Source organism: Henckelia pumila, chromosome 2, assembly GCF_033568475.1.
Source record: "Henckelia pumila isolate YLH828 chromosome 2, ASM3356847v2, whole genome shotgun sequence".
In the NCBI taxonomy this organism is placed as follows: Eukaryota; Viridiplantae; Streptophyta; class Magnoliopsida; order Lamiales; family Gesneriaceae; genus Henckelia; species Henckelia pumila.
The window spans coordinates 17500455-17510503 of NC_133121.1; positions in this window are offsets into that span (position 1 = coordinate 17500455).

Genomic DNA, 10049 nt, shown 5'->3' on the forward strand with positions numbered 1-10049 from the left:
CAATCCTAAAGATGTAAAACTCTGGTATGAATTTGGGGCTTTGGCCTCAGTTTATACAACATCACCAAGCTTCCCAGAGATATCACAGTTACCAAAATGGATCCAGGAATCAGTCCAAGAAACATGGGCAAATAATGATCATTTGGCCAGAGGAGATGTGCTTGAGTTATAATTTTTTAGTGCAGCTCCAGAACCAACAGTGAAAGGATCACACGAACCCTTTCATTTTATCAAGCTGAGGAGACCTGATATAAACAGTCATAAACTTATCAAAGATCCTAAAACTGAAGAAATACCCTTGGTGTCCACTTTCGGGAAAAATGAGATCTCAACCAGAAGGGCATGGGGTATTTGGGTCTGTCTTACTGAGATGGATAAAGTCAAGTTTCCATTCAAATTTTATCAGAATTCTATGAATGGATCGTTCCTATTAAACACAATGACAAGAAAAACTACAGCATTTTCGGAAGAACTCTTCGAAAAGAAGAGAAATTTTTTGTGGAACAACAAGCTGCCGGGGAGTAAAGAAACTCGCCAAAAATTCTGTAACATGGCTCATATTGGACGATGGTCAGAGCATATCTGCCCAGAATGCCCAAATCAGAAGGAGCCAGAATTTGGAAAAACCTTTAGACCCCGAACGGATCGAAAGGATTTTTTCGAGACAAGCAAAGGTGGACAAGGACCACCGAAGATGCGTTTTCACAGGGGCCTACTTCAAAAGCAAAAGATGCCCCGACAAAAATAAAGCAGGCATGTGAGGAGAATAAAGCCAAAAGAAAGTGGCAGACATGTGATTCCTCCACTAGTAAAAGATGCCATCAATAATGGCATAAAAAATTCAAGACAGCTGCCTCCTCCACTAGCAAAAGATGTCATCAATAATGACATAAAGAAATACAAGACAGCTGTGAGATTTCCTGAAGTTTCTCGGTGAAACGAGTGGAACTACAGCTATAAATACAGGCATTTGAGGAAGCTGAAGATATCGATCATTCCCTTCAGTTTTCTTACAAATAAATTGTTGTAATATTTCTCTTTCTATTGTATTAATTTTTTTTTTTTATGTATTTCAAGAACAAGGCTACTATGAGTAGCTAAACAAGTTGCCTTCTCCTCTTCAAATGAGTTGATTTATGTAATAATATTATGTCTGAATAAATTTCCCAAATCTCTCGTTCTTCATGCTCATATTTTATAATTAAATTTATATATCATACGCCTTAAGGTAGAAAACGAATTAAGGCTGTGCTGGGTGTCGTTGAAGGATCTTATGCAGAAACCATCTGTTACGACTGCGTGGTTGGGGTGTGAGGAGCACTTCGTAAAACTCGGCAGGTATGACCCGACGACATTATGGTCAAAGAGGTATTTAAATTCAATTTATCTTACGGAAGCATGTTGGACCCTTAATCCGGAGTATATCGGCTGGAAACCTTGCGTAACTGATAGTCTTGCATGGTCGGGACTGGTTCGATAGGTATAACAAAGTCACGTACAAAGGATAAGTTTTATTTAATTTTTAATTCAAAAATAGGGACCACTAGGGAGTGAAAATAAAGAAAAGAGTGGGTAGAGAGTTAAGTTAAAGAGAAGTTTGGTAGTGAGAAGTTTAAAATAATTTGCCATATATTTATAGGTATATAAATATAAATATAAATATCATATAAAATAAAAATAATATAATATAAATATAATAATATAGAATATAGAATATAGAATATAGATATATATATATATAATAAAAAAAGTATTTTTATGAGGTTTTCAAAAGTAATGAATGAAGTTCATCGAATTTGATCTTAGTATGGGTATCATGCATTTTTAGTGGGATTGCGAACCCTTTTTTTTCAATATTTCTTTGTTTTGAATCAACATTCACATTTCTATGATTGTCTACAGGACATCGTGCGATATTAGTAATGTCGCACCACGCTGCTTCGACTACCATCTCCATGTTGCGATTAACTTTTTGTCCCGTTATGCATCACACTTTCTGCTTCATATATAAAATCGAGTTTTTTTTTTCATTTTTTTCTCTAGCGTGGTTTAGTGAAAATATTTTATGATGTCATCGAGTTGACACCATTCTTGTGTTTGGTGAAAAATGAATCTCACGGTGCTAACATTGGATTGATAAATGTGTCATCACTACCAACATTTTCATATTACCACATTGAATACAATTGAAGAAGGAAACCTCAAACTGTCTCAATTTACCTTAAAGTTAAACATCTCACTGATGTGTTTGGTGAAATCTGCAATTTTTATTTTGCTTAATTTTTAGTTTCTTTAATTTTTCAATCAACCAACCAATAAAATAATTTATTTAAGTAGTATTTGAAACCTCTAAATATAATTGATTATGGATTTTTCTTAACAGTGATTATGGATTTTTGTTTTCATAATTTGTTTAGAAAAAATTCATAATCACTTATTTTTAAAGGTTGCAAACACTACCTTAATACCTAACATAATTATAAATATCTATTTTTTACATTTTTCATTTCATTCAAATTAAATTAATTATATATGGTTAAAACAATATAATAAAAAAATAACACACACACATATATAATAAAAAAAGGTATTTTCCTGATGTTTGCAAAAGTTGTAAGGTCCAAAAAGTCCACTAGCTTAATCACGATTAATTGATTTACTTATATAATTTAATGCATGTTATTTATAATATTAATTGTTATGTGAATTATGTGTTATATTATTTTTTTAAAAAAAGTTTTAGGTTGGGTTTAATTTTGGGTCGTAGGGACGAGCCTAGCCTTGAAACGAGTTAAAAAAATATTTTAAGTAAAGTTAGTAGATGCAGAAGTGTTGGGATCGGTTCAGAGGGTAGAGGGGGGGGTGAATACACTCTGAAACTTTTCTTCTACTTCTTTAGAAAGATCAAGTGAGGTTTAGTTCACTTAATCAGTTTTCTCAACTTCTAAAATGTTTTGAACAACTTAAATAGTGCGGAAATAGTTCAAAGGTTTTAGTGATGCAAAGTTTATAATGCAATGTATGAGCAGGATGTGAGATAAGTTGCAGTAAATGCTAAAGCACGATTTTATGGAAGTTCGAAGGCTTAATCCTTCTACGTCTCCCCTTCTTCCACTTAGGAAGGAATTCACTAGAAGACTTTGGTTATTACAACGTCTTGTAATACACCCACTTCAGACTTAGGACTTATCCAATGCCTAATCCGAAACTCCTAGATTTACACAGATAAGATTCTCAGTTCTTATCAGACTGGTGGAAGCTTTCAGAGCAGCTTCAAGTCTCTTCAACACTGAGTATAGTTGAGTTGAGCTTCTCAGACTGCAGAGCGGTCGAGAGGCTTGAAAACCCTAGGATGATCCTTGACGATCAGATATGTGAACTGTAGGCGAGGGTTTATTTGAGCAGCAGATGAATGATCTTGTAAGTGTGCTCAAGTATATCAGATGAGGACTTCTGATATTAGTCAAGTGATTGAAATTTTTCTGAGTTGCTTGTCTCTCTTCGTTGTCTTGTCTCACTGCATATTGTTGTTTGAGCAATCTTCCCTTTATATAGGTCAATCATCAACGTCTTTATTTTGAACGTTCTGATGCTGCATTGAATGCACATTTAATGCTCATAAATGCATTGATGATTCTGCATGAGGATCGTACACTGCAGACAACTTCCAGGATCCAAAACTGGAATAAACGGTCGAATGCTTTATCTGCAGTCATTCTGTGTTTTTGCCATTTTGGTACAACCTGTTGTCTTGATTTGCAGGAGTCAACAAATCTTCTGAAACGCCGGTTCTGCTTTTAATAAAAGATCCTGCAAAGAACATCTTGTCACAGGTACTTGTCTCGAGATATCTAGATAGGCAGTTGGCATTCTACCGGTAGAGATATTTGTCCTCTGCTGGTTTGAATAACCAGTCGATAAGCTTGTGACTTCAACCGGTCGAGAGATAAAGGCGGTTGACAAGCTTCCGGTAGATAGATTTATCCTCTGCTGGTTTTGATAGCCAGTTGATAGGCTTGTGACTTCAGCCGGTCGAGAGCAAAGGCGGTTGACAAGCTTTCGGTAGAAGTTGTAGTAGGTTCCTGAAATACAATGGTTGGCAGCACATTCCTATACAATGAGTTGTTGTTTGTTATCACCAAAATATCGGATTCAACAATTTCCCCCTTTTTGGTGATGACAAAACTTAAGTGCTCCAAGAACAATATGAAAGCATAAAAATGAACTTCATTGAGAGAATGAATTTCATTAAGTACAATAAGCATTTTTATTACACCTACAGAAAAAAAGCGGCTGCGATAAGTAAAGAAGAGATAAGTTGTTCATCTTTTGAACCAACTGGCTCCTCCTGACCTATCGCCTTCTCTTCTTCTTCTGTCGGCTTCTTCTTTTCTTCTGGACTCTTCTTCACGTCTTCTTGCCTCTGCTGCTCTACGTTGCTCTTCTTCCCCCTTTTTGGCATCACCTTGGTTGAGCCGAAGGATGACCTCAGTGAGTTGAGTGCCAAGGCAGGCTTGCATAGTGTCTATTTTTGCATCGATTTGAGCAAGTAGAGTGGCTTGCATAGTGTCCATCCGATCATTCAACTGCTTATGAAGGCGATTTTCGGATCGGATAACTTGTTCGGAGACGGTAGAGAGCGTGTTGATTTGAGTGCGATGATGATTAGTGATCTCTGTGGACAGACGAGCAAGGTCTCGAGACACGGTCTCGAAATGCCGAATCATCGTCTGGCGTGAATTATCGACCGATAAGGATGAGTTTGTTATGTCTTGAGAGAAGGACCTAACCGTTTGCATGAGCTCATGAAGCCGATTTATCAAGGTATGATCTAGAGCTGCGGCCATGGCTTCAATTAAAGAATCATCAGTCTGAATCATTTGCCCTTCTGAGTCATTTCTTGGTGAAACCGGGCTAGACTCACGATGATGTGGTGCGGGTGAACTTGCTGGAGAGCTACCCGATGGACCTTCCAATAATGGTACAGTTGGAGATGTAATAGTTTCGACTGCAGCCAATATGGTTGGTGGAGTACCAGGATCAGCACTTGGTTCATCCATAATGAGATCTTCCATAAACTTTTCAGTAGATGGAGACGGTTGAAGTGCTGGATCAGCATCAGTCACTTGCTGTTCTGGAGATGCAGGTGATACAATAGTGCTTGATATCTCCGTTGGGGGCACTGTTGCTTCACTACTGCAAGGAGCCTCTGTCACAGAGGTGACAGGTATCTCTTGTGCAACCACTTCTAAAACATCTTGTGAATGACCGGGAGAAGTGTGAGCGGTCGTCACGGGAGAGGAGCGAGCAATCACAACTGCTTCCGGTGGAGTAACTGCTTGGACTGCGGTTGAGGAGGGGTCGACCGATGAAGATGCTGCTACACTCGATCTTAGAGCATATGATTGAAAGAGGTCAGCAGTGATGAGATCGGTCAAAATCCCATCTGAAGAAGGGAGAGCATAGACGTCTTCTTCACCCTGATCTTGGGTGAGAAAGGTTTTCATCATCACTTGTGCTTCCAGCACATAAGCTTGCAAACAGGCTGCTGAAGCTGGTGTTTTGACATTGTTGAGAGCTTGGAAGTGCTGAAGTAGTTGAGTGATTTGACGTAGACTATCCTGTAGTCCAGTCAAAATCACAAAGTCATCGGCAGCGGTAGGACTCTTGGATTTGAAATTCTTGACACGCTCATTAATTAGCAGTGATAGCAGGCTTCCTCGAAGCTTCAAGTCTATGAGATGTCGTCTTCCCAGAGCCTCCACGATGTCTTCAGTATCAGCAAATAGAAGCATCTTCTGCTCAATGACGTTTAGAGATTTCCATTTAGGAAATATTTGAGCGAGTGTCAAGTGAGTGCGGGAGTGATGCCATCTGTCAAAACGTTGTAGATGACGCTTGACAGTACGGAGTACGTGAGAGATGATCATATTGAGTTCTATCGTAGCTGCTGGTTGAGCCTTGGGTGTGTAGATCATCACACCTTTCCCTTTGTCTTTGGGATCAGCTAGAGTGACCTCAGGAGCTGATGAGGCACCTTCCCGGATTATCACACCTTTTGTAGGACGAGGAGCAGTAGAAGCAACAACGGTAGTAGTCTCGACCGTTGGCGGGGTAGGAGCAAGTCCAGAAAGAGACTTTAGCTTCTTGTGCTGCCTCTTCTTCTCGCCTGCAGGCGTGGATGACACAGCTGCTTTGGAGACCGAAGGGGATGACCTGCTGAAAGCTTGAATCAGTGGAACATTCTCACGTGATTCATCTTCAGAGTCAGATTCGATGATTAGTTGACGCTTGGCAGACTTTTTGGTATGGACTGGTTTGGCCACGACCGAAACCGTTGAAAGCGGTTGAGGGATAGCAATAGCCTTTGCGGTTGAGGGCAAGGTGTCGACAGCAGTCTCTTTCTTGTTCAGGAATTTGAGAATCGTAGACTTGTTGAGCCATTTGGTGGGATGCAGAGGCTCAGTTTTGGAAAAGTCCACTCCAAGGACGCCCAAGATGTGGCAGATTTGCAAAGCAAATCCCTCGGATTGCCCTTTCCCCCTGATCATTTCACATAGAATATTGAACAGAATGTCTGACCAGTTTATGTTGATCTTGGTGGCAATACAAGCCATGTATTGAAATTTCTCCAGCGTCACCTTGTCGTAAGATCCAGCCTTGGCCAGAAGATTCTTGGCCACGATATTAGTCAGTAGCCTGAATGGAGCTTTGAGAGATGTCTTCTGGGCCGGCAGTTTGATCGGAGCATCAGTAGTTGAGAACTCCTTCAACCAATAAGAGCAGTTACCATCTGGAAGATCCGTGCATTTTGTCAAACCCCTGGAGGGCAGATCAAATGTGCTAGCGAAGAACTTCTGATTGAAGGAGTAGACCTCTGTCTTGATCAAGCATTTGATAGTCCCATGCTCGATTTGAGCGGTTGCGAAGAACTCCTTCAAAACAGGCAAATCGCAGATGGCGCTGCATTCCAGAAATTTCTTCAGTCCAGAGGCTTCAAGCATGGTGAAGACCTCAGTTATTCCTGCGTTGTTTGCCTTAACAACGGAATCAAAGTTGATGGCGAGGCAAGTCTTCTGGATCGACATGATATCTATAGATAAGAACTCGAGCAAAGAGTAAGCAAAAGCTTGAGAGTAATTCGATGGAGCGTTTAATACAATATGAAAGTTTTTAGCAAAGGTGAAAGATTGATATACGAGTGTAAAGAAGTATATATAGGAACCTATGGGCCATAGGGTGATGTCATGAAAAGTATTTTTGAAATTCAAAAAGTTTTGAAGAGCATAATCACGGCGCCCAATTAATGTCATTTGGTTCAAAGCACCAAGCTGCTAGTACGAAGTCTGTCAGAGACTAGTTAAAGGCGGATGATATGCCAATATTAATGGCAACGTAACAGCTAATCTATTAATGTCATATTGACAATCATTCCCCTAAACACATGCATACTAACTTAAATCTACTAAGCCAAGAATATTTCGAAAATATGAAAACTTAGCGTCCGGTAGAGGCTTGGTGAATATGTCTGCTGCTTGCTGATCGGTAGAGATGTATTCCAGCCTAATTTCCTTCTTTAAGACATGATCTCGGATAAAGTGATGCCTGACATCAATGTGCTTTGTTCGAGAGTGCATCACTGGATTGTGAGTGATGGCTATGGCACTTGTATTGTCACAGTAGATTGGAGCTTCACTCGACCGAATCCCATAATCATTAAGCTGCTGTTGAATCCAGAGTATTTGAGCACAACAGCTGCCAGCAGCAAGGTATTCTGCTTCGGCGGTCGAGGTAGCAATTGATGTCTGCTTCTTACTTGACCACGAAATTAGTCTATCTCCAAGGAATTGACATGTGCCACTTGTACTTTTGCGATCAATTCTACAACCTGCATAATCTGCATCTGAATAGCCAATAAGATTAAGATTTGAATCTTTGGGATACCAAAGACCCACATTAGTAGTTCCTTTAATATATTTAAGTATTCGTTTGGTAGCAATGAAATGAGATTGCTTAGGTGCGGCTTGAAATCTAGCACATAAACAAACTGAATACATGATATCCGGTCGACTGGCAGTCAAATAGAGCAGTGAACCAATAAGGCCTCGATACATGGTTACCTCAACCGGAATTCCCCCTTCATCTTTATCAAGCTTAATTGATGTACTCATGGGGGTAGATACAGTTGAGCATTGTTCCATTCCAAACTTCTTTACCAATTCCTTGGCATACTTGGACTGATTGATGAATATTCCAGTTTCAAGTTGCTTTACTTGAAGTCCAAGAAAGAAGTTTAGCTCGCCCATCATGCTCATTTCAAACTTCTCCTTCATCAGTTTAGAGAACTTTGAGCACAACTTGGGGTTAGTTGACCCAAATATAATGTCATCAACATAAATTTGTACTAGTAACACATGATCACCTTTTACAAATTTAAACAGGGTCTTATCGACCGTTCCAATTTGGAAATCATGTTCCAGTAAAAATTTTAGCAAAGTGTCATACCAAGCACGCGGTGCTTGTTTTAATCCATAGAGAGCTTTGTCAAGTTTATAGATATATTGAGGATGAGTAGGATTGACAAAACCTGGTGGTTGTTCAACGTACACCTCTTCTTGAAGTAGACCATTGAGGAATGCAGACTTCACATCCATTTGATAAACTTTGAAATTCTTGAAGGCTGCATAAGCAAGAAAGATGCGGATTGCTTCTAGTCTTGCAACTGGCGCGAAAGATTCCTCAAAGTCTATGCCTTCTTCTTGTCTGAATCCTTGAGCAACAAGTCGAGCTTTGTTACGCACAACAGTGCCATGTTCATCGAGCTTGTTACGAAACACCCATCTAGTTCCAATCACATTTTGATTTTTCGGTCGAGGAACTAGATGCCAAACATTGTTGCGGGTGAATTGATTCAACTCTTCTTGCATAGCTTCAATCCAGCTGGCATCTGATAGAGCTTCATCTATTTTCTTGGGCTCTACCTGAGATATGAAAGCGGCATGCAAGAATTCATTAATCATTTGACCACGTGTTTTTCGAGGAGCAGAAGGGTCACCTATGACCAACCCAGGTGGATGATCTTTGTTCCACCTAAAATAATTCCCTAAAGGGTTGTCATCAATTGGTTGATGAACGTCCTCGTTTACTGGATCATCATTGGCTGGAGGATTGTTATCAACCGGTGGATCCACTTCTGGCCTTGTTTGATCACACCCGGTGGAGGGAACTGGATCATCCTTCTTTGGAGGATATAGATCACTGTCACTCTCTTCCTGTAGATTTGTGTTTTCCAGTCTGTGACTCAGATCATTTATGCTCCCTTGAGTTTGTTCTGTACATAGAGTAGATTCATCAAAAACAACATGAATGGTTTCCTCGACCGTTAGTGATCTTTGATTGAACACTCGATAAGCTCTGCTAACGGCTGAGTAACCAATAAAAGTTCCTTCGTCTGCTTTGGCATCGAAGGCTGTCAAATGGTTTTTGCCATTGTTGTGGATAAAGCATTTGCACCCAAAAATTTTGAAATAAGAAATGTCAGGTTTTGTGCCATTCCAGATCTCATATGGAGTTTTGTTAAATCGTTTATTAATCATAGATCTGTTTTGAGTATAGCAAGCTGTGTTAACTGCTTCTGCCCAAAGTCTTTGAGAAACATTTGAATCAGCAATCATAGTTCTGGCTGCTTCTTTTAAAGTACGGTTCCTTCTTTCAGCCACCCCATTTTGCTGTGGGGATCTAGCAGCTGACAACTCATGCTTGATTCCCTGATCATCTAGATAAGTCATAAGAGTGATGTTTAAAAATTCAGTCCCTCTATCACTCCTGATTCTATCTATTACAGTAGATTGTTCATTTTGCAAGCGTTTAAAAAGCTTAATCAGGTGAGGTGCAGTTTGATCTTTTGAAGAGAGAAAGATGACCCAAGTAAATCGAGAAAAGTCATCTATAACAACAAGAGCATATCTCATTCCCCCTATGCTTCTTACTGGTATAGGACCAAATAGGTCCATGTGAAGTAAGTCTAAACATTTGGAAGAGGACATACA